The following is a 25,212-nucleotide window of genomic DNA, read 5'->3' as shown; positions in this document are numbered from 1 at the left end:
GGCAGTGAATGACACTTCCGTCGTCTCGTCCCAGGTTCAACTGCTGTTCTTTTTTGTCAATTGCGTCAGCGGATTCGCGATTAACGCATAGTCCTTCACGAATTGTCGAAAGTACCCCGTCAGTCCTAGGAACGGTCGCACTTGTCGCACATTTTGTGGTCTCGTGAACTCCGACACCGCATTAGTCTTTCGTGCACCTGGTTTAATAGTTCTGGCGTTTATTTCGAAACCCAAACGAAATCCCCAGAAACGAGCCCTTTTTAACGTTGAGGGTCAATCCTTCCCAACGTAACAAGTGCAGTATTTCCTCGAGGTTATCCAATCCTTCTTGGACAGTTTTGGATGGTATGAGGATATCATCCAAGTAAACCATCGCCGCCAGGTGTTTGTGATTCGCCAGTACTTTGTTCCTAAGTCACATGAACAACGATGGTCCATTAGCTACACCGAACGGCATGCAATTCCAGGAATATTGAGCATCCGGGGTAATAAACACAGTGTACTTTTTGGACTCTGGGGCGACGGGAATCTGGTGATATCGTGACAGCAGGTCAAGCGAAGGCGATCGAGTTGGTCTTCGATTCTTGGGAGTGGGTACCGATCTTTTACCGTCATGCTGTTCAGTTTACGGTAGTCGATGCACATTCGGTCCTGCTCATCTTTTTCTTTACCAGCAGGATCGGTGACGCGTAGGGAGACTGCCATTCTTCTATGACGTCACTGCCGAGGAGCTCATTAATAATTTTCCGTACAGTATTCTTCTCGGCTTCGGCTAACCGATACGGTCGGTACGTAAATGGTTGCTCTTTATTGCGCTTTATCTCTAATTCCACTGATTTAGCTTTACCTAGTCTCGTGATGTCTTGGGAAAAACAGTCTCGATATTCACCGAGTAGTTTTATTATCTGCCGTCGCTCATCATTGTTGATAACCCCGACCTCAATGTCGGCTTTCGGCAGGGGCGGCTGCTCTACCGACTTGGTTTGGTTTACCCGGGGTCCGTCCACTACTTCCTTTTCACTATCCGGGAAGCACGGGGTGACCCGCGCGATCACCCCTTTCGACGATCGGCTAGATTTACTAACGGGAGGTAGCACGGTTGATTATGTGCAACGCGAATTATTGTCCTCAGAATCAGGTGTTCCTGTCCTTTTTTGCTTCGTACACTCGCGTCAACCATTACCTCGCCCGAGTATGGTCCTTCGGGTCTCACTAAAACGTTCGCTGCGTGATTAGGTGGCACCCAGATGTCTCTTACCGGATAAAGGGCAACTTTCTTCACCGGATTTACTTCCATCGCACACAGTCGCTGGAAGAACCGCAGCGAATCACTATCTTTGACCATTACCACAGACGCACTCTCCGTAAACGGATGTCCTATTAAAATGTCCCCGCCTTGTGACCAGTCGGTTACCAAGTAAGCCATCACATCACGCACTATGTCGTCAACTGTCAACTGGATCACGACTTCTCCGAATTCCTTAATCGGCAGGCGATTTATCGGAGGGTTGCAGCGACAGTTGCTGGGCGATCGATTCGCGTAGCGTAACGCAGGTACTGCCAAAATCAATGTACTCCTTTAACCGGGCCCCGTTAACACACACTTCCTTATGGTATTTGTCGTTATAATTGCGTTTTGAACTAAGTCATAAGGTGGTTGCCTCCCTGTTATCTTTCCTCCCCGAGGGACAGTCTCGTTTAACATGGCCCAGTGCATTGCATCCGTAACATACTAGCTTGTCTGATTGGAACCCTCGCTGTCCAGATGAGGGACGTGCTGTTTTCGCGAATGTTCGCCATTTTTCATTGTGAATGGCGACGGGTCTCTGTTGGGCTTCTCGCTGGGAGTCCCGCTGGTAATTGTCGACTCTATGATGTTACGTCAACGTCGTGTCGCATCTCTTCAAGTACCCCCAACAAGGTACTTGGGTCCGTGTATCCGCCAGCCCTCGCTCCTGTCTTTATCACTACGTCCTGAATCCCTGCTATCAAACAAGATACCGCCTTTTCGCCGTTGATGTCGCACTGATTCAGCAAGACCAATTTTTCGTAATAGTAGCGCAGATACGTCTCCTCAATTCTTTTGACCCGTTGGATCATCGTCTGTAGCTTCCGGTGGTAGTCCTCACTAGTTGGGAAGACTGCGCCATTGTTCCCAGGTGTACGTTACAGTTTACAAAAAAAATATGTCATCTGTTAAAAATGAAATGAAACCATAATTTTTTTTTCTCGATTTTTTTCTGATGTAAGCGTCAACTTTTTTTACACATTCAAATGTAGAAAAAAAGCTTTACAAGAATAAGCTAAGAAATGTACAGTGTACTATTAAAAAAAAAAGTTGACTGTCTTAACTTTGACATATGTCATCGTAAAGAAGATTTGACAACGTCATATATTGCAGTTTCAGAAGTGATTTACAAATATATATGGTTTGCTATACTTTTTTCTTAAAATAAAAAAGATATAGGGGCGCGAATACCAATCGGAATCACCCGGTAGGTATATTTTGTTTAACGTCCGTAAAAAAAGTGCAAGTTTTTTCATTCGTTTGGGTTCATAAAATACGTGATTTTTGAATCGGTCCAGAAACGTTAAAAATGTGCCATAGCGGTTCATTTTTACACGCATTTTGCATTAAAAAAACTGCCGTAGCGTGTCATTTTTTAACGCAATTATAAAATCTTTCATTCATAATTATTAGTGTTTTTTTAACGAGTTGGTATGTAAATTGGGATTTTTTTGGCATGAGTGGGCCAATTGAAAACGCGAGTAAAAGGAGCGTTTTAAAGGTCCACGGGTTCACATTGGAGAAAATTTTCAAATTTTGAGAGCGTCGAAAAAATTGTTATCTAAACTTACGGGCGCCAAAAAATTTTTGTATGCAACTCGTTAGTAAAGTATCTTTTTATACAACTGACATTAAAAGTGACGTTTTTAGTGGAAGCTAATTTGATTAAAAATTGCTCTTTATAACTTACCATGTTAAAAGTATTTTTAACACTAGTAAAAAAAAAAACTTTTAACACTAGTTATTCTTTATTTATTTATAAATGTTAAAGTGGCTCTATTTGCCGCTTTTTCAATATCTGTGGGAAATCTGTCGTCGATATCGGCATCGTTAACGTCGTTTTCTTTGCATTCCATGTTAACGAATGCAATATTGAAAGTGTTTTACAAAACCTAATGAAAACTTTTTTGACGTTTTTTTTTGAGAAATTAAAATAAACATCAAAAATTCGAATTCGTTTTTTAATGCAATGCAAATCTGTTGTATAAAAAACAGATGTATGATGGACGTGTTAAAAGTGATATAAAATCTCACTTTTAAGACTTACGTCATAAATAACTATTTTTTTACTCGGCGGATTTGCGGACTCGCTTCGCTCGAGCGGCAAATTTTCCTTCTCGTAAAAAAAAGTATTACTTTACTCACTCACAATTGGAAGCAACTTTTGTTTTTCAATAAACACAAAGGAATTTTGCAAACGGAACACTCTCAATTTGAGAGATTAGCACTACTTTGAAGTACACATAAAAACTACGGATAGTGGAAGTAAATAATCTATAGATAGTTTTTACATTTAATGGCTACCGCCACCCAAAGACTTTTTGATCATACGATGTAATAATACGTTGTATTCTTTCAGCCCATTGTACCAGAGTCTCGGTATTCCGGCCAGTTTGGCTTGCATATAAAATGCTTTTGCTTCATAATCCTATCCGTGAATAAAGCCCAATTGGTCGATCTTACCGAGCCAATTTCCTGATGTTATTTCACTCGTTTCAGGATCAAATAATGGGATGATCTCGGCTGCTTTTAGATTATGCGTGCTGGCTCTCGGTGGCGGTTCAGGTTGCGACGTAGACGGGTGTATTCGATTTAACACTTCTGCAACCTTTTTCGTAATAATTTCTTCGATTGTCGTTTTCTTTGCCAATCGTTCAGGTGAATCATCTTCTCTATCCATGGAGTCTGATTTATTTTCGGCTTCTCTTTCGACAACTTGCTTAGGATTGCGATTAGCTTTCTTTCTTCGCTCCATAATTATTTTTCACCTTTTACACCTTTTGCACTTGGGTACCATCCCACTTCTGAATTATTAAAACTCACATCGAAATGCCAAATACTTTTTATTTGTGATTGTTACAATTAACGCTCCCAGTCAACAACCCGACCTTACGGAGGCTTATCTCCGACTAACTTAAAACACTAATATCAAATCATAAAAAAGTAAAAATACCACAACGGCCGGCATGACTCATCCAAGAGCCGATGACGACGAATACGTAACACACGTCCGCAACTGGAGTAATGTCCATATTAGGAACTAACGGGGCGATCGATTTAACAAATAACTATTTCAGTACCTCGATAGTGGCGTCTGGTTGGATTTCGCGTAATTTGTTTAACAGTAATTCATAGCTCGCGGGTCTTTTGTGTTTGTTTGCATAATCTTTGGATTTGACTTATCACAAAGACAGCTCCTCGCGATAGATTTTGATAAATTCTTCTAAAAATCTCTTGCAATCCATTACAGACGAGTTTTAGTGATTAACCCTTTCAGTCACGACTTTTTATTTTTTATGATAAAATTATGACACTTGGTACACATTTGTTATTTTTTTTCTTAATTTTTGGAATTTTTTCGAAATTATGTCACATTTTTGAAAAAAATTGTGTCCACTTCCAAAATGGCTTATCTAAGATTAAAAATGTGTGATCTCAACGAAGAGTGTTAACAGAATAGTTGAAATTAATGGAAATTTTATTTAAAAAAATTCTAAAAGTGGCGTCCACTACGATGGACCGTGTGACCGAAAGGGTTAATTTACTGACTTTTTTGTATTATCGTCTTGAATATCGTATGACGCGTTTGAACTTCCGTGTTCCGCAAATAACTATTTTCCACGTCGATGACATGAAGCGTGTTCCATTTACAAGTGAGGTGAGTGTAGCTCCATGTGAGGCAAGGTGAGCCATTCAGATAATCTTTGAAGCAATTTCTAGTGCTAATAGAATGACAATTGGTGATTTCTACTCACATTCACTTACGAGTCTGTGCTTGTTTGATCAAGAAATAAAATGGATAGAAAATTTATTATAGAAGTAAGTTATTATACTGTACTTGTTCAAAAGATACATTTAAAATATGGAGCAAAAAAAATGTAGCAATTTGTCGACAGTGATGATGAAGTGTGGAAGTCTTCTTCAACAAATTCATCTATAAGGCATTCACGATCTTTTTGGGACCGAGTTGGCTATGACCATCTAGTGATTTTGTTGGCAGTACTTCGGTGATAATTAAATTCTCTAAAGGAAATTGACACTTTTTGTGTTAGGTTAGGTTGTTTTCAGTTTAAGGTTATATTTTTTGAATAGGTACATTGTTGCCGGATCTCTTAAATCTGGTCTGTCCTTTTTAAATTGGAAGTAGCATCGTTTAATGGAAATTTTTTGTCGCAACAAAATTATTTTGGCAATTTTGACTATTCCTTTGACTGAAATTAAAATTATTTTTACAAACCTAATAAATCATTTACTTTCTTACGAATATTAAAATAATAAACCTGACAATGCGGTCACAACAAAATGTCTAACAGACACTGACAGAAAAAAAAGTTGCATCCGTTGCATCACTGAATCAGTTAGTCCAACATGAAAAGAAAAAATCATAGCCAACTCGGTCCCAAAACATCGTGAATGCCTAATAGTTCAGACTCTTCCTCGACTTCAGTGGAAATATTTTTCCCCAGGAGAAGAAAATTGCATAGAATAAAGGATTTCATAAGGAACACGGTTCATCAGTATGATGATCAAGAATTTATAGTCCGGACAAAAGAAATGTGAATCCTGACTTTATTAAGTCAAGTTATTTAACAACATGTTCAAATAAAAATGTAAAGATTAAAGATTTATGATGGGAAATAGATGGTTATCCACCACCAAAGTTGCAGGTAGAATTTCGAAAACTGGCTGTATTTATATACCTGCCCCTTTTCGAAAACGATGTAGACCTAGATTTATCTTTTGTATTTTTATAGGTTTTTAGCAGGTTTTCCCATTTCTTCTTTATTTTTGGTACTTCGAACTGAGAAAAAAATAGACGCTTAAATAGATAAGAATTATTATGGCTTCATTTATTCTTACAGTTATATCCTGGCTTTTGGATGGTACAAATCTTCGTAGCGAGAAGATACGGAATTTATTAAGGCCAGACTTTCATCATAAACCATTACACATTTATTGTTATGTTCGTTTGGAACACATTGCTCATCTTCCATAACAAGAAACTGAGTTGTGTTGATTCCTCAGTTCCATTTTCAACAATCGAATTATTTTTGTCTTTCAACTTTGGGCAGTTATTTTGATCAAATTCGATTTCATTAGCTGGAACCCACGTATTGGAATTTGTATCTGAAAATATAATTTTGGGACTGTTTAATAGCCATACCCAGCAATCGAGGCAAGAATCACATTTTCATGTCAATAATCGGGAAACAACTTACCCGTGGAGTAAAGCATAACATCTGTCGTCATTCATGATCCAACCGGTCTTATTTCTAACTATTTGGAAAGGCATTTTTATTGCAAAAATAAGTAACACGAGGTAAAACTTCCTGCCAATCGATGTCAACAAACCACACAAAACTAACCTAACAAACTAGCCACGCGCTACTCGCTGATGAAAAAGAACAGCCACCAGAGAACACACTCCGATAACCACATTTCCCCCTCCATTCACTGATCCAAAATTCTCACTTCGAAGCTTCATCGAGAGGTAACTCAGTAGGGGTGAAAGGGGAGGTAAAAATCTTACTTTACACTACATTAAAGTGAGGCGAAGTGAAGTGGAGTGTACAACCGCCACTGTTCTTTTTATTTCTTTTTTTTAAGTTAATTAAAGGTTAAATTATTCTCTTTTGAATTATCTTGTAAATCTATAGTAATATTAAACTCGATGAAATGTATTTTTTTGGTTCAGTTAAATTAAAGAAAAATCTGAAATATTTGATATTTTAAATGAAATTTGTGGATAAACTATTTATTTTAGATGCCAAACACCTTATATATTTTGAACGCTCATTGAAAGAGCTATCCAACGATATATTTAAATACAGGCTGTTCCATTTAAAAAAATTGACTAAATAAAGAGTTTGCGTTTGAAGCGCCCTCTACGTAATTAAGTAAAAATCTTAATGTTTTTCAACAAGGCAATAAAATTGACGATATTTACAATGTTCTAAAAAAACCTAATCTAAATAATTATCATGTGTTATATTTTTTGCAAATTTTCAAAGTTTGGTTTGTCCGGACACAAAAGAGCGAATAGTTTACTAACAGTAGAAGTTAGACGCATCAAATGTGGTATCTTCCTCTTTGTTTTGACGAGAGCTTTCCAAAAACGCAAAAAAATACTGGGTGTTCCATTTAAAAACATATAACTTTGTGTTGCCACCGATACACCAAACACTCTGTATAATCTAAAATATTTTAAAATCGTGCTCATAACTTGTATGTATAACATGAAATAATAACATATATTAACTTAGTAAATCTACTTTGCCAAACCGTTGGGACACCCGGTATAGATATAATCCCTGTAGGGACAATCTTGAATACAGTCGGCAAACGGCAGGACAGCGGCACAGTCGTCGACAAAGAAATGACGGCGCTGGTTGGTAAATGATAGAAATTTGAAAGTATGGTATTATTCAAAGAATTCTCAATTATATCTTATATTCTACCGAATACATGAAGCTATATTTTTGGTGGGTCATTGACCAAATGCCCTTATGGAGAAACCGCCAGTGGCAACCAGTTTTATAAACCATGAAGTACGAGTAGTGTGATGTGATTCAGGAAACAGCTTCTTTGATATCAAGTAGTCAATAGCTGCAGCAACATTATTATTGAAAAACTTGAAAGCTAGCGACACATTCATTTTTTCAAAGTTGGTTGGTTTTAAAACACTTGATGTCAAATATGGTGCCCGTTTCAAATCATACTGTTCGTCAAACGCTAATAACTGTTTGACAACATCCACGGTCACGTTTGTAGAAGGTAGTTTACATTTTTGTTTATTATTTCCGGTCCAAAAGTGAATGTATTCATTAACGAATTTTTAATGTTTTTAACAACATGGCAAGGATCTGGCATAATAAAAGGTCTGATATAACATGGTCTACAAAAATACGAATAAAGGCACAAAGTTGAATAATAATTTTTTCATGTAGACAATGAGGCTCCACACTATTTCCAGTAAATTCAAAAGCGATGTTTCCAGTGTGAAGAGTTTCCACGAATCATGAAGACCAATCCATGTTTGTATATTTGTCAATTTGTCCATGGCTGGTATAGTGGGGTTTGCTATAACTTCCCCGAGCGCTGGATCATATGCATAACCAGGCTTGATTTTTTATTTAATCTATAAGAAGACTTTCATGCCTATCCTGCTCAGTCATACATGCTACCTTCAAAATTCAATGTAAATGTACAATACTTTTATATCTTACATTTGGGTTGCACTTTTGCTTCCATATTCTTTAGTGTGTCGTGTAAAACGTTGATTTAGAAGAGCATTCAGGCTATACAGATACTTTTCTATTCCCTTGCTGTCGATGTCATTCAACTTTAACAGAACCCTAAAATTGGAATTCTTCTGTTGGGTTCTTTGATTAATAATAAAAATAATAATAATAATATTGCTCTAAAACCCGATGAACACGCATTTTTAGAGATAACCATCTTGTATTTGCCGCTAACAATATTTTATGGATGTCGGTTTTAAACAAATCTTGAAATTCTTTAAATTTATCCTACCTAGAACAACTTCTGAACTTCTACTGAAGTGTGAACCAATGTTTCTCGACATGTCTTCTACGGAACGTGGCAAAGTCAAGCAAGCTTTTGAAGCCGCCAAATGAATTAAGTGACATGAACATTTAATGCATGTTATATGAGGTACATTTTCCTTCAGCAGGGTGAACAGAGAATGGTGGTCACCAAACATAACATTTGTTGTGTCTGACGAAAACCCAACTAGATTAGAAAGAGGAATGTTTTTTTTTCCAAAATTACTGATTTTAAACAGTTGAATAGATCAGTCGCTGATCCGCAATGGCTTTCTCTCATATAAAAAAAAAAAATTATAACTACTCTATTTGTTTCTGAGCAGAGTGACCGTAATTTACGCTCAGCGTATCGCGCAAGCGTTTTGGATATTTGAACGACGTAGTGTGTTTTCATGTGATAAGAAAAATTTTACCTTTTGTTTTGTTATTTTGTGTATTAATCTTGTTCATTATTGTGAAACATTGATACGGAGGCGAAAGATGGATTTAAATTCCTTGATAGTGTCTTGTGTAGCAGCTGGGCAAGCGTTGTTAGAGATTCCTACATCATTTTCGGAAAGTGAGGAAGATGATAATATTGGCGAAGAGGAAATTATTCTTCTATTAACAAAAAGGAGAAAACTACAAGTTATTGTAGCTGGATATACTGCGAAGCAGACAAAGACTGTTTTAAGTTCGAAGAAAGTTTTATACTATTGCAAGATTACAAAATGTTGTTGGAGCTTTGTTCCCATTAAGGCTCCAAAAGAAGTTCCCGAGTCATACATTACACGAAAATGTAATTACTAATTATGCTTTTACACTTCAGGCAATTGCTGATCCAGTTTTACAATTCACTGATATTTTTATCGGGTACCCTGGATCCGTTAGTGACACCCGAATTTTAAAAAATTCGCAGATTTATCATGCAGTAAGAAAGAATATGATCCCATATTTTCAAGAAGATGACTTCATAATTGGGAACAAAGCTTGCCCTGTTTTACCATGGTGTATATAAACAAGAAGGATTTGTGCACGTAGCACATAATGAGGAAGATAATAATAAACAGCACCACATTGGAAACCAAGGCAGACTTCCGCGTGATGAAATATGCAGACAAACTTATGCAAACAGAAAGATCCAGATATACGAATAGTATTGAAACTTTAATTTGTAAATGTTATTATGATGTAATCAAAAATAAACACTAACACTAAAAAACAAACTTAAACACCATATTACATTCTCCAAATGATCATATTATAGCAGGAGCGACCGGGGTTGATATGTAGTCAATATTTTGAAAATTTATTACTAACTCTTAAATAAAACTTACGAGTGTGCCAACGCTCCCTAGTCTCCTCTAAACTTAACAAAATTTCCGTATTATGGTTTCATACAATAAAAGAAATATTACTTTTTCATTTGTTGAAAAATCAAGTCCATTTTATCACTAAAAGCGTCAATGACTCTATTTCTCACATTTAAAGCCTCCTGATGGCGTCGTTCCCTATTTGCTTCTCTAATGATGTTAGCATTTTTCATTTCATCTAATATTACCTGAGTACTACTCTTCCTTGCCTTTACCTGAGCTAGCAGGACACTTCCGTATTTTTTCTTTTTTTTTTTTGGCTGTTCTAACGTTTCGTCTGTTTCTTGCACATCTGTAACTATTTTAAGTAACTATTAATCTTATTGGTGGACGCATTTGCTTATGTATTTACCTGTGTCACCTTCAATAGATGATGCAATGGCGATTGGTTCAATATGATGTCGTTTTCCTAGAAACTTGTCTAGTTCTTCAAAAAACGGACAGTCAACAGGAGCTTCGCTTGTACCTCTGTTTCCCATATTGTCCTTTTTAGTAGTGTAGCATCTATATGAGATAAACTATCATTCGCAGGTTTTGCCGTAAACGATTACAGTTAATGATAAGCTGGCTTTTATCTTCAACATTGCTGAATTTAAACAAAAAACTAAATACGTTTCCATGGTTAAATAACAAATCACATCTTTCTTTCAGTGACATCAAGGCTTGACCTAGATTCTAGAATGTAAAAGTGGACATTAACCTTGAAAGTGTTTCTAAATCTGATAAAGCATCTAAACTGATATGGATATTCATATTAGTGGACTGTAACAAAGTTTTCGTACCTCCGGCTGGAATTTGGTAAATTACAGATCTCGAAATCGTCCAGAAACATGCATTGCCGGCCTAGTCCGGCTAAAAGTAGGGATTTCGAGTTGTCATCGGTTTCGGTTGGCATTTGTTATCAGAATTCTATCAAACGTCAATGTTTGTTCTGTGGATGGCTCGTTAAAAATGTTTTTCTATTTATAACAACGTACAAACTACAAAGAAGCAATATTTAACTAAAATTAATTAATTAAAATTACGTTTCGAGCCACTTCTTGAATATGGGCTGGTGTATTTATTACAACAAATGTTTCAGGAAAATGTCAAAAACAAAACAAATTAATTAAATTTAATAAATGTCAGGAAACAAGAGCGAAGTTGATTTTAAAATTTAAATGTTTAAATGTAAGTGTTGCCAACACAAAAAAGTTCCTAATACCAATTATTAAAACAAGTGCTTTAACTTCCATTTAACAAAAATCCGCAGAAGTCGGCACGAAGAATTTAGTGTATCACACGTCCAGAAACTGTTTTGCGAGCATTCGTACTTGCAATACTCGTCTATCGACTCGTAGTGCAAACCGTACTCATGGTCGCAAACGTGCAGTTTCTGGCCTTGTGATACAAATAACTATTACTTTTGTCAATATATCATGCCATACATGAATTGAGCAAATAAATGAAATCGTAGATATTCGCGTCATATTTTGCTTTTCGGTCGAAAGATGTTGTGTTTGTCATAAATTGTTATGCAACTGTCTTATGGCATCTATTCTAGTTGACCATCTTGTCTCAGACAGTCCGTTGTTTGAGAAAAAACACAGTGATAGAAGCATGTCTCAGATCTTAAAAATGTTGCTATAATATGTATACTTTTACTTTCAATATCTCGAAAGAAGAAGACAAGAAAACGGTACTGGGTAAAATATTGGCTGCTTAAACGACAGACATTGTCACATATTCTAGTAAAACAATTAAGAATATCTGCAACAAATGATGTGCAAAACTATTTACTATTTACGTTAAGAAGTTATTAAAACTAGCCATAACATGCACGAGCGAGCTAAAGAAAATCCTCATGCAATATTGGTAGAGGTGTCTTACGCAATGGAGTAGACCCAGTCGATCTACAGCCGATAGATGGATAGGTAGCAACGGTCCGATACCATGGCCCGCTTGCTCCCCAGATCTGAATCCTCTGGATTTTTTTATGTGGTGATCTGAAAATCATGGCGTACGAAACTATAATCAGAGCACTTGAGATATAACCGCAACGTGTAGAGTAGTTAGAAACCTGCCCACCGTTTTTGAACGTGTCCGTCGTTCTTTATTGCACCGGTGTCAGCTGTACATTGACGAGGGGCGAAATTTTGAACAACTTTTGCAAATTGTACATAGCCCCATTTTATGTTTGTACGTTTCACTAATAAATTCCACCTGATTTCTTTTGTTCCTGGTGAAACTTTTTAGTCGATTCGATGGAATTCTGATATACCCTGTACTCGTATATTTGTTTGTGCTTTCGACAATTATGTTTAAAATATCTTCCGAAAAAAAAAAACATATCTAGCAGTCGATTATTGAGTTGCATTTTTTGTATAGGTTTTTACACCCGGAAAGTGAATGACTATATTGGAACTTTCCCTGAAACACAGGGTCACGTTTTGGACGTTTTGCTGGAGTGGGTGCTGCCTCGACATCACTGTCTTGCCTCCTGTTCTGTATCTGTGTCAGAAATATTCTTTTCAATATTGTCTTCATCGTCAGGTGATTCGTCGTCCAAACATATTTGTAAGTTAATTTTGATTTGTTGGAGCTTGTACGTGCTCTTTATTGGAATTCTCAATCTTTTCCCCAATTGTACAGTTGTGCTTATTCTACTGATGGTACTAGGAGTATTTGTATCAGAAACTACGGCAAGTCCATCCTCGTCCTCGTTGGACCTCCCCGAAGTGGTAGTCTTGTCCTGTTCTTTCACAGCAACTTGATTTTTGTGTAGCCGATGGAGGTGTCTCATTAAATGACTCGTGTTTCCAGGCGTTTTGAGCACTTTTCTGCATAGTTTACATGGCATTGGTATTATTTTGCTTGGAAAAATATTTTCCTACGAGACTCTTTTTATTATTATTATTATTATTATTATTGCTAACCGACTCAAAAGGCAGAGCCCATTAATAGAGTGAGATGAAAATGTAAAGTTTAAAATAAAAAGTATACCAAAAACGACACAATGAGTAGTTCGAAACTGCATGGAACAAAGACGACCTTCTCAACAGATTGATTCTCGGTGTTGGAACCACGAGCGTACTGATACTCCTCAGGTTAGGCATCGGAACACGCAGCGATAACTTACCGAGCAAATCAAGACATTCCACACGGCCACGGACAAGGTGGTATAAAAATAAGGCCTAATTGAGCGATCTTCTAACTGAGAGACTTTGCAAACCAAAGCTCTGCAACAGCTCACCGTCAGGGCACCCCTTATGCGGATAAATCCATTGACGACGTTAGAAAAATCCGTGAAAAGGTCTCTGAAGTCCCTCCAAGCTGCCGGCAATAACACCGTATATTTGATACCACACAAGTGACGCATACTCAAGCCGGGACCTAACCAGTGCAAGATACAGAGCGTTCAATGCATCAACCTCCTGAATTCCTTTGGCATTGCGTATCACAAAACCCAACGACCTGTACGCTGCCGAGTGCATGTTCTCAGTATGTCGATTAAAAGTCAGGTGAGCATCGAAAGTTACCTCCAAATGCCGAACATGATCAGGTCTCTGAAGTACACCCTGATCTAGGGTGTAATCGAATTTAAGTGGTTTCAATTTCCTTGAGTATGACTTCACACAACACTTTTTAAAATTTAAGCGTAAGTGACGGTTTCACTAGTTGCCTAAACTTGTTAAGTCAGCTTGGAGTTGTTCACAATCAACAGAGCTCTGGATCTATCGATGTATTTTCAGCTCACCAGCATACACACTAAGCAGTATTCCATCCGTTATGTCATTAAACGTACAAGTTAAACAGCAGGGGACCGAGAAGTGACCCCTGGGGAACTCCCGATGACTCCCTGTACGCACGAGACCTGAAACCGTTAACCAGAACACACTGTTGTCGAGCAGACAGATTCAGCAGATTCCCTGACAAACCAAAGCTGTTCAGTTTTTCTCTCAGGGTAGAATGATCCATGCGGTCAAACGCCTTAGAGAAATCCGCATAAATGCAATCAACCTGACCATGTTTGACCACAATCTCACATACGCACTGACTAATGACCGCAAGATTAGTAACAGTCGAACGACCTTTCATAAAATCATGCTGGGCTACTGATGATCATGTGAGATACATGAGGGTAGAGGAAAGAATGCAAGATCGAGAAATTGCTAATGAAGGATGTTGTTCGATAATGAGTAACATCCGAACGATCACCACTCTTGAATACAGGAGGCATATGGGACATTTTTCAAGCAACCGGGATAATGGACTGGATATTTTTTACTTTAAAAAGACTCCAAACCTTTTTAGGGTCGTTCTTCACGTCGTATGCATTTCTTGTCTGAATCTTAAGCTTAGATTATAGCGACCGGAACGCTTCCGTATCCCGGACCGTGCCCTTACCCGCAATCGCAACGTCGCCGTCGCCGCAAAAATGCGTTGCTAATTACAGTGACCCGTAACGTTGCTATACCCCTAGCGTATTGTCGGATTTCATGTTAAATATTGTAGGTTATGTTATTCCAATTTGTTGAGAAACCAGACAGAACCCAGAAGACATAGGCCCGGTTGTATAAAGCCTTTGTCAACTTTAACAAGTTGTTAAACCAATGTTAAATTCATTTGCTAATGTTAAGTGTTGTATAAATCAGTGAACAATAGGTTAACAGATTGTTAACTAACAATATGTCAACCCAGGATTTGCATTGTATAAAAGTATTGTCAAAGTTAACATAATGTCAAACCTTATTTAACTTTCTGTCAGCTAATCAGTCATCAGGCATCAATTAAATTACGAGTTCGTTTCCATAATGAAGCTTTGAGGACAAGATTTCTAATTTTTGGGATAAAGTAAACGTAATTCAGTAATAATATTTTTATTTAATATATTATTAATATATTCAATATAATTATTGGTTTATTTAGATATAAAAGATGTCAATATCTAGTTTGTCTTCACTGATGACTGAAGAGAGTGATGAAGAACCGAGATACCTATTACGAGCAGTAAGAATTCGTCGTCCAAGACGCTTTTTCGTTCGTAAGGATCCATTTGAACTGTATAATGACGCGGATTTTAAGGAAAGGTACAGGATCAATAAAAATACCTTCAACACGTTGCTTAATTTGATCCGTCGTCACCTAGAACCTGCAACAAAAAGAAATCAATCTATTTCGGCAAAACTGCAACTCATTGTTACATTACGATTTCTGGCCAGTGCATCCTTCCAACAAGTACTTGGGGACAATATCGGCATTCATAAATCTTCGACGAGTAGAATAGTTACCAGAGTATGTAATTTAATAGCAGCCTTAAAACCTCGTTACATTAAGATGCCAGTAACCGACCAAGAAAGACATTTAATTAAATCTGGATTTCACAACATTCGTGGGTTTCCGAAAGTAATAGGTGCTATTGACTGCACTCACATTAAAATACTCTCTCCAGGCGGTGAGCAAGCCGAACGATTTCGAAACCGAAAAGGGTACTTCTCAATCAATGTTCAGGGGGTTTGTGATTCAGAACTAAAAATAATAAACATTGTTGCTCGTTGGCCAGGTTCTGTTCACGACAGCACCATTTTCAATGATTCACCTCTGTGTGCTGATTTAGCTGCTGGAATGTATGAAACAGACTTTTTATTAGGTGATAATGGTTACCCCTGTAAAAGTTACTTACTAACACCACTATTGAATCCAAGAAACCGTATGGAGAGGGCGTACAATGCGTCTCACAGATCCACTAGGAATTGTATTGAGAGGTGCTTTGGGGTGCTGAAGCGACGTTTTCCTTGTTTGTCCAGAGGATTAAATATGAAACTTCAAACAACTCTCCACATTATTGTTGCATGTGCAGTGCTACCTACATAACATATGCATTCTAGAAAATGATGAATTCTTTGAGGGTGACGAAATTGAAGATTTTGATCCAGAATTGCACATTGTGAATGATGAAAATACTGCAGTTAGAGCAGCCCTAATTAATTCAGTTTTTGCAGACATGTAACATGTAGACTATATAATTAAAACTCACGTTAAATGCCAAATACGTTTTATTTGGGTTTATCACAATTAATACTTTTAATTAACAAGTTGCCCTTACGGAAAAAAAATAGTGCGTTGTATTCCTTGCGAAGTGGGCTTTCAAACGAGGTGTCACTTGGCATACCCTTACATTTGAAAAAAAAAGTTAGGGGTAGTTGCGCACTTCCAGGAGGATATATGCAAAAACCATATACGCCAAAATGTAGGCAAGGAAAAACAAAAATCGACCTGTTTCGGGATTTTTTACAAAATGTACCTATGTCCAAGTTATGAATTTTATTCCAGTTAGTTTCCACAGTGTATACATACATACGAGTATCTCTATTATGTTTGTATGAAGAAAAATACAATTCGAAAATTCACAAAATAAATAATAATAGTAAATTATATATTTTTAAGTTGTTGTAACCAATTTAGGGCGTTTTTGGTGAGTACATGAAGTTCGGAGAAACCTGTCTGGAATTTAGAGTAAGAGGACATTCTTCCACAATGTGTTGGGATGGTTTCTTTTTCTGCACCACATTCACAAGATAGGTTTTCACGAATGTTCCAGTGAAACAGCATATTACTGCATTTGCCATAGCCGGTTCTAAAGCGATTTAATTTACACCAGATTTTCCTGGGTAGGTCAAATCCCGGAACTTGTTTTGTAGGATCTTCAATTAAATTTTTATTGAAAATATCTACGTCTTGCCAGGATGCTTTCCAATAATCAGATTTGGAAAATGGTTGCATGAGAAATTCTTCTTTCCAAACTGGTTCCAATGATAAAAATTATGTTAAAAATCTAAAATTAAGACAAAACATGAAAGAAAAAAAAAATATTCAAGTAATATAAAACAAAAAATTAGCTTTGCCCTTATTAATAAATTAATTTTTATTTAAATTTTCCAACTGTTTTCTCCTTATCTTCAAATCTAAACAATGCAATTGCCTCTTGGATTTTAATTCAAAACAAGCTACTTCGTATTTTTTTGTAAAGTATAGTTGTTTATAATTCAATTTCTTTTTGTTTATAATTCTTGTCTTTTTAACAGTTGCAATATGGCGAGACGATTTGGCTTGTACCGAGGCTTGTACATTAGACTCAACCGGAGTAACGGGCACATATTTAGGATCGGGAGAAGATACAGGTTTTGGTGAAATCTGGATAACAGAGCAACCAGGAATATCTATGGGTACTAAAATAATAAATGAGTTATAAAGGCATTAAAAACTTCCAAGACTAAAATACGCTGTTACCATCATGAAAATAATCAGCAGCATCATCAAAAACATTTGATAATGGATCAATTTGATCTTCCATAATTGCTAAAATTTGCGTCCCTGCATCATCTAATTGGGGATTATAATTACCTCCACCGGTTTTATTAATTTCGCGCCTGTCCTCCTCATCAATCAACTTTGCTCTTATATACTGTTCTTTCTGTTAACAAACAAGTAACAAATGTATTACCCACTTGAAAAGTAATTTATTTTTACGTGTTTCTCGGCGACATCTTTTCGTGTTTTCCGCTTTAGATTTGTGTAGAGCAACTTCAAATGCTTTACTGTTCTGGTCACTTCAGTTTCGGCATTAAATTCCTGCATAATATTTTTCCAGGCATTGTTCTTTTTATCATTAATTACGCATGACGTGCCTTTATTTTCAATAATAGGTTTGTACCTTAAGGGAGAGGAGAGTGGATTGGATATTCAGGAATATATATAGAAATAGTTATTTGAAGGAATAATTGATAACATGTAAAATGTAAAACCGTTGAATTCTACCTACCTTTCAATTATACTCAACAGAGTCATTTTCTCCTTAACCGTGAAGTTTGCGGTTCGTTTTGTTTGATCTTCCATCGTTCTCTAAATGCAGAAAAATCGTCAAAACACTTAAAACCAAAACAAAACAGGCTGAAAATTACTCACGAATTAAGTTTAGGTTAGACAAAAGGTCAATGACGCGAAGCCAGTGGCACCAACTTCAATATATAAACGATAAAGTTTCTAGCATTCAAACGTGATCCCATGTTAACTCGTTGTCAACGCTTTGTCAGTTAACAAGCGTGTGCAAATCATTTATACAACGGTGTCAAAATTAATTCAATGTTAATATGTTGTTAAAGTTAACGCGGTGTTAGCTGACATGCAACTTGACATGCTTTTATACAACCGGGCCATAAAGTAATACATATTAAAGTGCGTCTATCGATATTTTAAAGCGACCTTTTGCTTCCTTTAGTGGTTTATTGCCCGCTAACAAAGATTGTCGTAAAAGTGGTGAGTAACCAATCCTCAATAATTCGCAGGTACCATCGAGAGTTTTTGTTACAGGGTAGGTAAATAATCCCCTAGTAATGAGACCATCATAAACGACCCAAAATGTTAACTAGTGTTTGAAAAGTCCTTTCAAAATATCGATAGACGCACTTTAGTAATAATAAATCGGGTAATGAAATTTTGTATATAATTGATGTAATACCTATTTAATACCAGTAAATAATCAACTGATTTAGCAAAGCAAATAAAAATGTTTTAATGTGGATGATGAACAAGACATGGCTCTAGGAATGTTGTGGTTGCTGACTGCAACATCTGCTGCGTTTCTTTTTCATAAAAGAAGAGCCCGTCAATGTAAAACGCGTCTAATAAATAGGAAATGGAACCGATTGGGCTTGTACAATACCATATTCTTACCCATGAAAAATAATGACCCTGAAGAATTTTTTGCCTACACAAGAATGACGGTGCCACTGTTCACTAATTTACTCGAATTACTTAATCCCAGGTTAAAACAAAAACAAATTCTTAGAGACAATATAACATTAGAAATGAAACTATCTGTAACATTACAGTGAGTATAAAATATAAAGTAAACTGAATGTGATACAACTAATATTTGTTTAAAGGTATTTATCGCAAGGGGTATCAATGCGATCATTAGCTTGGACTTATCAAATGGGTCGTACAACCGTCCAGTGCATAAACAGGTGTGTACAGCATTGTGGGAAGTGCTTATGCCATTATATTTAAAAGAAAAGTCGTCCCAAGAGTGGAAAAATATTGCGCAATAATTCCAATACAAATGGAATTTTCCCCACTGCATCGAGGCATTGGATGGAAAACACATTAATGTTGAAGCTCCAGCTCATAGTGGGTCATTACGTTATAATTACAGGTCGACCAGAACAGCTTGGCGAGTGACGCAGTGGACTGAAATCCCTCCTACTAGCGGAGCGCACTTATCTGTTGGGTCTGGAAGTGTTTAGATCGTGTACAAACGGGCGAAAATCAGCGCTTCAAGCTTCAAGTGAACAGCATGTCCGGGCTGTTTTGAGCAGATTTGCTTCATTGAGTGTACCGTACGTACAACCATAGCCATATCCTTGTCTTACAGAGACTCGCTCGTTTCCTCTTGTGCGCATCTCATGCGCCAAGCTATTCTGGTCAAGCTGTATAAGTCTAATTTTAGTGTAGTGCTGTTAGCGTTATGTGACGCAGATTATACGTTCACGTGCGTTGATATTGGGGCGTACGGATCTCAAAGTGACGGCGGAATTTTTAGAGAAAGTGTATTTGAACAACGTTTTGATGGAAATCAAATGAATGTACCTTCTGCTGAAAAACCTCCAGGAACAGATATAGAATTGCGATATGTTATTGTTGCGGATGAGGCGTTCCCACTAAAATCTTATATTCACTGACCATATCCAGGTCGTGGACTCTCTCTGCAGAAACAGATTTTTAATTATCGCCTGTCACGAGCACGCCGTGTCATTGAAAACACATTTGATATTTTGGCTGCAAGGTGGCGAATTTTGAGGACTACAATTAAGACAGATTAGAGCACGATTGATGTTGTGAAAGCATGCGTTTGCTTACATAATTATTGCAAAATAATGGAGGAAAAGCAAACAGCAGCATCATATTGTCCACCTGGATTTGTCGATACAGAGGATCAAGAAAATGGTGCTTGGCGGCAAGAAGTACAGCCTTTGCAAGCAGTAGGTCGTTTAGCAACCAATTATGCTACACGACAAGCATACCTACTGCGAGATCGCTTGGCTTCATATTTTGACTCTCCTAATCGACAAGTACCATGGCAAGTTGAATACGTAACGCGGGGTCGTTTTCCTAACTAAATAATGATTATTGCTTAGAAATAAATTTGTTTGTTTTAATTCTTATAACTTAAAGGTAAAAAAAGAACATTAATCATCATCTTCTAACAGGGAAACAAGTTCCCGTTAAGTTTTTTTTTTTCGGAAATTCTTCCATTTCACTTAAACGTGCTCCTATGTATTGCCCAAATATTTCATCCGCTGTTAAGCGAACTCTATTTTGGAAATGGGACCCAATCGTCCGAGCGGTGCTGACGATCTCCTACAGTATTTGATTTGATGGCGCCTGTTTTCCTCTGGCGGTTCCTATTAAGAAAACAATTTCATTTCATGACAGTATCATATTACTTACGGCCAGTTGGTACTTGTTGTGTGCGTTCTGTGTTGTCACTGGTCAATTGCTGATTGCGTGTCAAGGTTGGTTCTGGACTTACGACATATCTACTCCCTGACTCAGTACCACCGTTATCGCTAATTGATGTTGCACTTTGGGGATAACATCATTGAAATCCTCTCCTTCACTTTCTCTGCTTGCTTGAGAATCGTTCACTACAAAATGTGACATGCTGTTCCAAGGACTGTTGCTGCCGCCACTATTGCCGCCACATATGTTACTATAGGTTCTATAAGAAAAGTATTGCAATGGACTTTTACAGAAGTAATTACTTTACTTCCTTTCGGGGACGAATAGCTTTGTCTAGAAAATGCAAGTTATCAAAATACACCCTATGGGGATCATCCTCTGCCTGGGTTCCTGTTGGCTTTCTTCGCTTCTCTCGGCTATAGCGGTCTCGGAGATTCCGCCATAATCTCTGGCACTCATCAACTACATACAGGGTGATTTACGAGGAATAATGAGCCCGACGGAATAGAAAATGCAACCCACAATACATTGCAACAAAAAGCCGGACATCGAAGCGGTAAATGTCCGGGTTTTTCTCCTGATGAATTGCGGGTTGCATTTTCTATTCCGTCGGGCTCATTATTCCTCGTAAATCACCCTGTATAATAACAATACGTTGGTAGTCTCCTAGCATTGCGGCGTTCCATTTCCCTTCGTAACGTTTTTCCATCATCTGGATATCTTGATGGAACCTTGCCCCGTGTTCCTCACTTACGGCACCCAAATTGTCCCGAAAAAAGTCCAAATGAGAGTGTAAGAAATGCACTTTAATGGACATTCTACACCCTAAATTTTTAAAATCCTCTAACAAAGTGTCTACGATTTCTTGGTAGTTCACACTCTTTTTATTACCCAGAAAACCTTCAACTACTTTCCGAAAACTTGTCCAAGCACATTTTTCAAGATCATTCATTTTCGATTCTAAATCTTTCGAGGCAAGCATTTGTCTGATTTGTGGACCCGTGAATATCCCACCCTCAACTTTCGCATTTGAAAGTTTTGGGAACATCCCACGGATATGAAGAAATGCATCCGACTGCTTGGGTAATGCCTTGACAAACTGCTTGACTAGTCCTAACTTTATATGGAGAGGTGGTAAAAGAATGCTTTCTTTGGAAACAAGAGGAACATTAAGGACATTGTGTTTTCCTGGAATTAGTTCATTTCTCAGGGGCCACTCGCGTTTTACATAGTGCTCTTTATCAACACGACTATCCCAAAGACATAAAAAGCAGGAATATTTTGTATAGCCTCCCTGAAGTCCAAGGTAAAAGCCTAACATTTTGAAGTCGCCACAAACATCCCATTTATGAACATTATACTGGATCTTTTCCAACAAGATTTTTACATTTTTATATTCCTCTTTCAAATTAGCGGAATGAGCAACTGGAATAGAAGGGAATTTGTTCCCGTTATGCAGAAGAACTGCTTTTAAAATTTTTGAGGAACTGTCAATAAAAAGACACCATTCATCAGATTTATGAGTGAGACCCATTTCCTCAAAAAGACCACAAACTGTGCAGTAGCACAGAACACCATCCATGGCAAAAAATTGTGAAAAGTCTTGATGTCGTTTTCTATAAACTGAAGTTTTGCATTCTCTATCCAATAAATTCCATTGTTTTAGACGTGAACCTAACAATTCGGCCTTTTCTTTGGTTAAACCCAAATCTCTCACAAGATCATTCAAATCAGTTTGATTTACCAAATGAGGTTCATCATCTGGCTCGAACGTTTCGTCCCCATTTTCTGACTCAACATGTTCTTCTGATGAAAAATATTCCAGGGAAGTTGAGGTAGATGCTACAGTAAGTGGTGCCAATGGAAAAGGCAAATCGTCATCATTTGGGACGGGAGCACTTGCTGGATATTTGATTTTTGTTCGATCAGATGGTTTTTTGTAACATGATAAGTCGATAAGACAAAAGTAGCAATCATCTGAATGATTAGTGGGCTTCCTCCATATTCTGGGACTTCTAAATGTAATTTTTCGACTCGATCCACGATACCAATCAACGTTCTGATGCGAAACAGCCATACCAAAATATGCTTCATAAGCAGCAGTAAATTTAGTTTCGGGGACAATTTGGTGTTTCACTTGTTTCGGAGCAATGTAGAAACCGCATACATAACAAAAAACATCACTTGAATATTTACACTGGCGTCTTGTAGTCATGTTCTCGTAAATATAATGACCCAATAATCACGAAATTCAAATTTAAATAAAATCCAAACTTTTGACAGCAGCGCGAAACAAATGACATAGGAGCGTTTGAATGCATGGCCTACTACCTCTAGTGCAAAAAAATATACATAAACAAAACCCTTGTTGCACAGTGTTATAGCAACACAAGCGTGCTTGACGTTCTCGTCACACATGTTTGCTGATAGTGATAGCTCTTGGGTGTCTGCTCGAGTTTTTAATATTAAAAAATCCACTTGCCTTTCCATACAAAATAAAGTATACAAGAACATATATTAGCCACACACTTGACAGCATGCATGAACACAATATTAGTACTATTACGATCATAAAATTTTGGACATCAAACTTCTGTCACGTTAAAAAAATTACTCTAAATCATGCTTTATTGAAACTGTCACATGAAAGATGAAATTGTTGTCAATTTGACAATATAATTTTAAAATATATTTTTTTTGATATGCGAGTACATTTGGGTATTTGTTTTATATTTTTTATTAATTAAAACCTCGTTCTATTCCATTTCTGATTTTTACAACTTTTTGAATATTTTCTCGGTAAATCTGAGATTCACATTTTCAAAATTGAGACAATCAAAATTGAGGTTATTAATACATAAGGGTCGTTTTAGAATGTATGACAGCACGATGACATTAGTGTCCAAAATTTTTTGATCGCAATAGTAAAATACATGTGTTTTATTAGATCCTGTAGTGTGTGATCATCATATGTATTGGAAACATGTACTACGTTTCCATGAAGAATTGAATTCGAATTGAAAACGGTATTGGGATTGAGTTCGTGTGTGTTTCTATGAAGTAGTTTGGAATCGTATTCAAATCGATTTCAATCCAATTACAAATGACATGCGCTAAATGTCCATTGACCTTGACGCCGCTGATTAATGACAATTGTCCATTGTCAAAATATTTCAACCTAAAAACCGCAATTTTTGTAGCAATTGTAATTGTAGCTAAAAGCGAATTGTGAATTATTAATTGGTTTGTGTGTTTATTTATGTAAAATCAAAATGAACCCAGTCATAAAACGCAATTTTTGCATGGCAGTATGTCCGTTTCTTCTGTCGGTGTTACTACTCATCGAACTTGAGTATAAGAGAAGACAAACGGAAGTTGGTTTTTTTCTACTTCAATATCAAATGATGTTGGCCGTTTACCGCCAGAGTAGAATAACTATAAGGCGCAGAAGAACACGCCAGCGGAGTTGCTGGATGAAGCCAAGAAGTTCAGATTGGTGGAATCGAATAGTACAATATCATTTTTTAGACGATGATTGGATTGAGAATTTTAGGGTTTCATCTGCTACATTTAAATTTCTTTGCAGTCGCCTTTGAACTTATTTGGAACCAGATAACCATTCTGTTCGTGAAACTGCAACTGTAGAAAAAAAGTGGCTATTGCTCTATATAAATTGGCTTCTTGTGCAGAGTACCGAGTGGTCGCGAATCAGTTTCGTACTAACAAATGTATGGTTCACAAATACGTATATGCATTTTGCAAAGCCGTTCATGCTGAATTCCGAACGGAAAACATGGCTCTTCCAAATGATGTAGAAGCTGAAGAATTAGGCCATGGATTTGAAAATATTTGTGGTATACCAAACATAATAGATGCGATTGATGGCACCCATATCCCAATTTTACCACCCCAAGAAGGATATCGGGATTTTGTAAACAGAAAGGGTTGGCCTTCTTACAATATGTTGGCTGTTGTTGATCATTTATACAGGTTTATGATTGCATTATGGTGATTTAGGATTAACGCTAACACTCGCGCTAACATTTGTAATTTTTAGATTTCGGTATATAACTTGTCAGCATTCCGGATGTACTCATGATGCAACTGTTTTAAAGGACTCGAATTTATATCAACATGCGGACAACCTCCTACCAGAAAGATGGATAAACATCAATGATACAACAATCCCCTGTTTAATATTAGGTGATCCGACATATCCTCTTTTGCCTTGGTTACTGAAAGGATATAAAGGAACATTATCAGAAGAAGAAGAATCATTTAATGTTGACCACAGTCGTGGCCGAGTTGTTGTGGAGAATGCGTTTGGCCGATTAAAAGCACGGTTTAGATGTTTATTGAAACGGATAGATATTCACTACACTTTTGTACCAAGGGTTGTAGAAACTTGCTGCATTTTGCATAACATAGTTGAAACTCGAAAAGACACTTTTAGGCAAAATTGGCTTGATGCAGTTGCTGATGCAGAAATATATTTTCCACAGCCGAC

General features: G+C 37.1%; 1 long non-coding RNA gene and 1 pseudogene across 2 annotated transcripts; one reads left to right on the top strand and one right to left on the bottom strand.

Moving 5' to 3' along the window:
- Positions 1-15,177: 15,177 nt before the first annotated feature.
- Positions 15,178-16,207, bottom strand: LOC138126319 (uncharacterized). 2 transcript variants are annotated; one of them, XR_011157752.1, is made up of 3 exons: positions 15,868-16,206; positions 15,394-15,804; positions 15,178-15,336 (listed from the first exon to the last, which is right to left on the bottom strand). It is a non-coding gene; the product is annotated as an uncharacterized lncRNA (long non-coding RNA). The 2 variants fall into 2 exon arrangements; XR_011157753.1 differs by having other exon boundaries at positions 15,180-15,336; positions 15,389-15,804; positions 15,868-16,207.
- A 304-nt stretch (positions 16,208-16,511) lies between these two features.
- On the top strand, positions 16,512-23,455 carry LOC138125863 (uncharacterized; annotated as a pseudogene).
- Positions 23,456-25,212: the final 1,757 nt, after the last annotated feature.

This window comes from Tenebrio molitor, chromosome 3 (assembly GCF_963966145.1).
Source record: "Tenebrio molitor chromosome 3, icTenMoli1.1, whole genome shotgun sequence".
In the NCBI taxonomy this organism is placed as follows: Eukaryota; Metazoa; Arthropoda; class Insecta; order Coleoptera; family Tenebrionidae; genus Tenebrio; species Tenebrio molitor.
This window is presented reverse-complemented; position numbering and strand designations above follow the sequence as displayed.